This window comes from Dendropsophus ebraccatus, chromosome 4 (genome assembly GCF_027789765.1).
Source record: "Dendropsophus ebraccatus isolate aDenEbr1 chromosome 4, aDenEbr1.pat, whole genome shotgun sequence".
In the NCBI taxonomy this organism is placed as follows: Eukaryota; Metazoa; Chordata; class Amphibia; order Anura; family Hylidae; genus Dendropsophus; species Dendropsophus ebraccatus.
In genome coordinates, this window is record NC_091457.1 from 35213605 (window position 1) to 35221397 (window position 7793).

The window sequence follows — 7793 nt, forward strand, 5'->3', positions numbered from 1 at the left end:
AGAGGGGGGCCATCTATAATAAGGGGAGAGAGGGGGCCATCTATCAGAAGGGGGGAAAGGGGGGCCATCTATAATAAGGGGGGAGAGGGGCCAATCTATAAGAAGGGGGAGAGGGGGGCCATCTATCAGAAGGGGGAGAGGGGGGCCATCTATCAGAAGGGGGAGAGGGGGGCCATCTATCAGAAGGGGGAGAGGGGGGCTATCAGAAGGGGGAGAGGGGGGCCATCTATAATAAGGGGGGAAAGGGGGACCATCTATAATAAGGGGGGAAAGGGGGACCATCTATAATAAGGGGGAAGAGGGGGGCCATCTATCAGAAGGGGGAGAGGGGGGCCATCTATAATAAGGGGGGAAAGGGGGGCCATCTATAATAAGGGGGGAGAGGGGGCCATCTATAAGAAGGGGGAGAGGGGGGCCAATCTTTAGGAAAGGGGGAGAGGGGGGGGGGCCATCTATAATAAGGGGGAAAAGTGGGACCAATCTATAAGAAGGGGGAGAGGGGGGGCATCCATAAGAAGGGGGAGGGGGCCATCTATAAGAAGGGGGGAAAGGGGGGCCATCTATAAGAAGGGGGGAGAGGTGGGGCCATCTATAATAAGGGGGGAAGGGGGGCCAATCTATAATAAGGGGGGAGAGGGGGGCCATCTATCAGAAGGGGGGAAAGGGGGGCCATCTATAAGAAGGAGGGAAAGGGGGACATCTATAAGAAGGGAGGAGGGGGGGGCATCTATAATAAGGGGGGAGAGGGGGGCCATCTATAATAGGGGGGCAATCTATAATAAGGGGGGATAGGGGGGGCCAATCTATAAGAAGGGGGAGAGGGGGCCATCTATAAGAAGGGGGGAGAGGGGGCCAATCTATAAGAAGGGGGGAGAGGGGGGGCCATCTATAAGAAGGGGGGAGAGAGGGGCCAATCTATAAGAAGGGGGGGAGAGGGGGCCAAGCTATAAGAAGGGGGGAGAGGGGTCCAATCTATAAGAAGGGGGAGAGGGGGCCAATCTATAAGAAAGGGGAGAGGGAGGCCATCTATAAGAAAGGGGGAGAGGGCGGCATCTATAATGGGAAGGAGAGGGGGCCATCTATAAGGGAGGAGGCGATCGATGGGGGAGAGGGGGCCATCTAAAAGGGAGGGGGGAGAGGGAAGCCATCAATAAGGGAGGGGGGAGAGGGGGCCATCTATAAGGGGGTATACATAAGGGGGGCATCTATAAGAGAGGGGGAGAGGGGGCCATCTATAAGGGAGGGGGAGGGAGAGGGGGCCATCTATAAGGGGGTATAAGTAAGGGGGGCATCTATAAGGGAGGGGGAGAGGGGGGCATCTATAAGGGAGGGGGAAAGGGGGGCATCTATAACGGAGGGGGAGAGGGGGCCATCTATAAGGGGGTATAAGTAAGGGGGGGCCATCTATAAGGGAGAGGGGAGAGGGGGCCATCTATAAGGGTGGTGGGGGAAGAGGGGGCCATCTATAAGGGGGTATAAGTAAGGGGGTGCATCTATAAGGGGGTATAAGTAAAGGGGGGAGAGGGGGCCATCTATAAGGAGGCTACATAGAGGGGTGCTTATACTATAAGGGGGAATCACATAGTGTCAGCCTACCCACTAAATGAGGGCATAAAGGGGCCAATACAGATGTGCAGTTTATAGATGAGAATGGTGCCAGAGTGAGGAGCCTAATATGTCTGTCGGGCAGATTCGGTGGATTCATGGCTCGGAATAGTTCTCATAATGGCCCAGAAGAGTTGGAGAAGAAAATGAAAACTGAAAACAACTCTGATCAGAGAAGACGTCCCCTGTGAGTCACTTGATATAACTGCACTGTAATGTATATAGTGTAAAAAACCTGTAGAGAGCTGGGGCTACCTCTATATGACTGTATGAGGTGATAATGATCTGTGTACAGTGGATTATTCAGTAGCAGCGGTGGGGTTAGTCAGTACGTGGTCGTATTAGTCAGTAGCAGCGGTGGTGTAAGTATGTGGTGGTGTTATTTAGTAGCGGCAGTGGTGTTAGTGAGTATGTGATGGTATTAGTATGTGGTGGTAATATTTGTTACTTTTATCTGGTACTGTGTTTTATTGGTCTCAGTATGGATTTGGTCAGTAACAATATCGTGGTGATGGTAGTGGTTGTGGTGTGGCGGTAATATATCCTTCCTATATACTGGTAATATTGGTCTCAGTATACAGGATTTGGTCAGTAACAGTATGACGATGATATTTTCTCTTCCTATGTGCTGGTGTTATTGGTAATATCTGTCTTGGTGTGTGTATATATATATATATCAATAGCATCACTTAGTCGTAAAAGGAGGGGGGGGGCCCAAGTTGACCTCTCGCACCAGGGCCCAGGAGACATTAGCTACGCCCCTGATTACAGAGACTCGATGGGGGGTCAGGGAAGCCTCACAACAGGATCCACAGAGGATGAGTATACTGACTTTTTTTGGATCATCTATTGAAAATTCTGCAGCAAAATCCTCACAAAAAATAAACATTTTGTTTTGATTTTCTAGGAATTATCTGCAATAAATTCATGTGAACTTGGCTAAATGTTATATCTTGGAAACATGCCAATATTTTATTTCTCTTAGATGCATATAAATCAAAGGCACATGGAGTAGATCCTAGATCCTTCATCCTACATGCATGAAACAGGCCATAGAGTGTTAGTTAAAGGAAATCTGTCACTAGTTTTATTCCACCTTAAATGAGGGCAGCATAAACTAGTGACAGAAATGCTGAACAGATCGGTGTATTACTTACATCATCCTGTTCAGCCATTCTCCTAATATGCAGGAGAATAGGATTCTTTCCATGCGTTTTTGTTGGCAGGGCATAATTAGTCCAGCACTGGTCTCCTATTCTGAATATTATGTCTAGGTCGGCTCTTGCATGACAACCTGTCACTATGTACTGCCACGTGTTCAACATGAAGAGATGCAGCTTAAAGTGTCACTGTTGTTTCCTTTTTTTTTTTTTTTTTGCAGAAATCAATAGTACAGGCAATTTTAAGAAACTTTGTAATTGGGTTTATTAGACGAAAAATGCATTTTTATCATGAAAAAGCAGTTTAAAGCTCTCCCCCCTGTATTTATTGGTCTCTATGGAGAGAGGAGGGGTGGAGGGAGATGAGGCACCAAAACAGGACAACAAAGAGTTAATTTACAACTCTGATTATCTGCTTTCACACAATTCCCGCTGTGTAATCCTTTGTTCTCTGCTCTCTGCTGCCGATTAATCTCCCTCCTTCCTCCTCCCCCCTCTCCATAGAACAGACAGGGCCCGACTGATGTAAACCAGTCGAGATTTCCTGATAATAAGCAGTGAATGAGAGAGAGGAGGGAGGGGGGGGGGGACCCGGGAAAAGTCTTTTTGAATGCAGATAATGGCATATGTGCCTAATAAACCCAATTACAAAGTTTCTTAAAATCGTCTGGGCTATTGATTTCTGCAAAAAAAAAAAAAAAAAAAAAAAAAGGACACTTTAAGCTAGGAGATTGAGCTGCCCTCAGAGTCTGATCCACATGCTGCTGAAATTGTTCATGCAGGAACTGGCCGGTGGATTTTCAAGTTCATGATCATTTCTGATACAGAAGCGGTACAGATATTTTTTTGTGGATATTCCTGAATTACTTTAACTGAAAAGTGAAATTCCACAAATCCTTGTATTTTGGAATTGTGTAAAATAAAATATAATAATACTTACCTTCCAAGTGTTTGGTAACTCCCACACCACGTCCCCCACATCCATCTTGGTTTACTTGCTTCTTTTCCTGACATGCCAGGACAGATAAATACTAAAGCCAATGATATGCGTCTGCAGTCACATGTGTGTATATGTCATTAGAGCTGGGAGTACAGGGACTGGTTGGGGGGCCAGGGAAACCTCACAACTAGATCCACAGAAGGTGAGTACTGTATACTGACTTTTCTTCCCTGACAAACTGTGAATAGGTATTAAATTGTGTCTATAGTGTTATAGTGCTGTATGGAAAATTTTATGTAATTGCTCTATTAGCAATCTGTTTAATATTCAATGGTGCCTATCAGAATTTTAAATTTATAAAGGATGAAGTGAACAGTCTGTTATTGAAGTTGATGTGTTAGAAGTAGAAAACAATGGTCAAGTTTAAGGATCTGAGTGACTCTGATAAAATAAATTGTAGATGACTGGATGAGAGCATCTCCTAAACAGCAGGTCATGTGGTGCTACCAATATTTCTCTGTATTTCATCAGGCAAGAGACTTGGCAGATAAAATCTGTCTGCATTTTATTTTTTCTACCATTAGGTGTCACTGTTTCACCCTTTAAAACCCTTGCATGAATTTTTCTATCTGTTGGGCTATGTAAACCAGTCTGCCTATCATTTATTGATCTTACTGAAGAGAACAAAGTTTACACTGTAGATGAGACCTCAAGTTCATGGTTACCAACATCTGAGAGTTTACCAAGAAAATCATTGATGGGCATTGCTTTGTTTAGGCTGGATTAACACATGGGAGATAAATAAAATACATCTACTTTTTAACTTAGACTAGAAAGTCTTAGGGTGTGCCAGTTAACTTTTAACTTTAAAGGCTTAGGCTATGTTCTCACAAAGTATTTTTGGTCAGTATTTTGCAACTAAAATCAGGAGTGGATTGAAAACGCAGAAAGGCTTTGTTCACACACTGAAATTAAGTAGATGGCCACAAATTAATGGCAAATAGTTGGTGTTATTTTAAAATGGCTGTTATTTGCCGTTAAATGGTGGAAATCCACTCAGTTTTAACAGTGTGTGAACATAACCTTTCTGTGTTTTCAATCCACTCCTGGTTTTGGCTGCAAAATACTGACCAAAATACTGTGTACAAACATAGCCTTAGGCGATGTTCACATGGCTTCGGCCGTTCTGTGACCCTGCTATGTCACGGTGTTGGCCAGCTACAGTACCGGCCGGATTATCTTCATTCCTGTTGAATTGGGATGCGGGCGCATCCGTGTTGTTCTCTTTCCCTTTTCTTCTTCATCCGGCACAGACCACCATGATGATTTCTTCCATCTGCAATTCATCTCCTCAGAACCTGCCAGACAAACATCTTAGGTTCCGCAATTTTTCTTCAACTTCCTTCCCTTTTCCCACCTATAGGCTCCTATACAATAGTAATTCCACTGCTTGGTGTCAGTGAGTAGGCAGGTAAGTGTGTTGCCCCCTGTATGTAGGATCCTCTGCTGTGGTCCCAAATAGTAATAATGCCCAGTGTTGTGCCCCATAGTAATAATGCCTCCTGCTGTTATCCTACATTGTAAAATGCCCCCCTGCTGTGCTTCCTTATATAGTAATAATGCCCCCTGCTGTTCCCCATATAGTAATAATGCCCCTGCTGTGTTCTATATAGTAATAATGTCCCTGCTGTCCCCTTCATATAGTAATAATGCCCCCTGTTGTGCCCCTATTTAGTAATAATGCCCCCTGCTGGTCCTCTATAAAGTAATAATGTCTCCTGCTGTGCCCCCATATAGTAATAATGTCCCCTGCTGTGCCCTTGTATAGTAATAATGTCCCCTACTGTGCCCCTATATAGTAATAATGCCCCTGCTGTGCCCTCATATAGTAATAATGCTCCCTGCTGCACCCACCATAGTATTTAAGTTCCCCTTATGCCCGCAATTAACCTGACCGCCATCCGCCCACACACTACCCCATCTGACCCCCCCCCACACACTACCCCACCTGACCCTCACTCCCCCACAAACACACACACACAACATCACCAGACACCCTACACACACGCATACTACCCCACCTGCCCCCCCACACACACTACCCAACCTGACCCCCTCCACACAAACATACTACCCCATCTGACCCTCCCCCCCCACACACACACCCTCACCAGACCCCCTCCACACACATGCATACTACCCCACCTGGGCCCCATCTTAAACTCCCCCGCCCCCAAAACACACACTACCTCACCTGACCCCATCCACACATACATATTACCCCACATAGGCCCCATGTTAACCACCCCCACCCCACACGCTACCTCACTTGAGCAGTGATTGCCCTGTGGTGAAGAAGTGCGGCGGGGCAGGAGCTTGCTGGGTGACTTCCTGGTCCCGGAGAGAGTAGAGAGGCTGGGCTAGGCAGGCCGCGGCGCACGCATTCTATCCATGAGTGATGTCACTGAAGATGCGTCTGATCGGTACCTGAGGGCGGCCAATCCGAGGTGCGGGTCAGGCCAGAGGTCAGAGGGTGCGGCTGCTGCAAATTTGGCGCTGGCGGGTGGCCGCAGCAAATCACTTTCGGGGCTAGGCAGAATTTATTCAGGGCTTAGGCCCCGTAAGATTATACCTAGCGACACCACTGCACCTGAATGGCATCAATGCTATTATGTGTGACTTCAAAGTTTCAGTTTTCTCTTATAAGGTGATGGTATATTGATAGGATATGCTCTCATGATTGATAGGGATCCAACATCTGGGAACCCAGGATACTAAAAGTGAAGGGGGATTGCTTCAAGGGTACAGCAGAGGTAGAGGCATGTTTCCTCTGGCTAGGTCTGCGCTGTTACTGGCCGCCCGTGGCGTGCAGAGATCGGTGTCCAGGCAGGCACATCACAAAGCAGGTCCTGACTTTCATGACAAGTATGGAAACCTCATCCTGGCATCAGGAGCGTTGTTCTGTGTCTCTATCTGGGGATATGTGATCACGCAAACTGGAATCTGCTGGAACCTGTCTCCGGTTGGCAAACTTACTCCAAAGGAATGGAAGGACCAATAGAACAGACTTGCCTCTTATAACAAGCATATGCTTTGTGTATATACCTTATCTACAGCCTCAGTGGTGATGAGGTTCCTGCTGTAATAAATGTGGAACAAAGTGAAAAAAAAAAAAAAAAGTGAAGGGGGCACAGTGCTGGTTTTTCTGCATGGCAGCGATGTGGGAAGGAAAAACCCCTTGGAAGGGTTACTGCTATTTCCAGTAACTTCTGACATGTAACAAGTCAGATATGTGAAAACATACTGATCACACTTGGTTTTTCTCCTGAGACCGGCTGTGATTCAGAGATACAGATAGAGGTACTATGTTTGGCCAGCCAAACTCTTACACACTCCCCTTGGCTGTATCTCAAGATCGCAGCAGGAATCATGTCAGGAATGAGATCCGGTGTGATCAGTAACTTTGACATGTCGTCTAATGAAAGTTACTGAAAATTATGCTTTAAAGTAGTTTATTGAATGCTCTTATACATACAGCTCTTTTCTAACCAGTATGCAATAAACTATAGTAAGAGCTGCAGGTTACCAGAATATTATTGGTTTTAAATGTCCATCCAGGCGCTCCGAAGCTCTGTATCAGAAAAACAGAGGTGCCGCCATTATACAGATACAAGTCCCAGCATAGGATTTTCACCTAACAAATAGTTATCTGCAGATTGTTACACATTTATCAATGTGTGGCTATTTGTTGCTTTCCATTCACATGCCACAGACCGTCGCAGGAATTTCAGCAACCGAATGTCTGTGCCATACACCTTTCTAAAGAATTTGTTGGAATGTGTAGGACAAAAATGTCTGCAGTAAATCTGCTTCATGGGAATTGTTCCTATGGGTGAGTTCACATTTGAAGCTACGGTACACAGGACCGTTCTTAGCACCATGTGAGCTGAGTGATTGCACGGGGCGCCGACAGCTAGGGGGCTCCAGCAGCAGCCCGAACTACCCCCTCCCCTGGACCTCACTCAGCACCCAACCACCCCCTTACGGAGGCACAAAAGGGCAGGGGGCATTTACTATGGGGGCACAGC

The 7793-nt window shown here is 46.3% G+C and overlaps 1 pseudogene; it reads left to right on the forward strand.

Moving 5' to 3' along the window:
- The first annotated feature begins 6500 nt into the window (after positions 1 to 6500).
- Positions 6501 to 6884, forward strand: LOC138789573 (cytochrome c oxidase subunit 7B, mitochondrial pseudogene; annotated as a pseudogene).
- Positions 6885 to 7793: the final 909 nt, after the last annotated feature.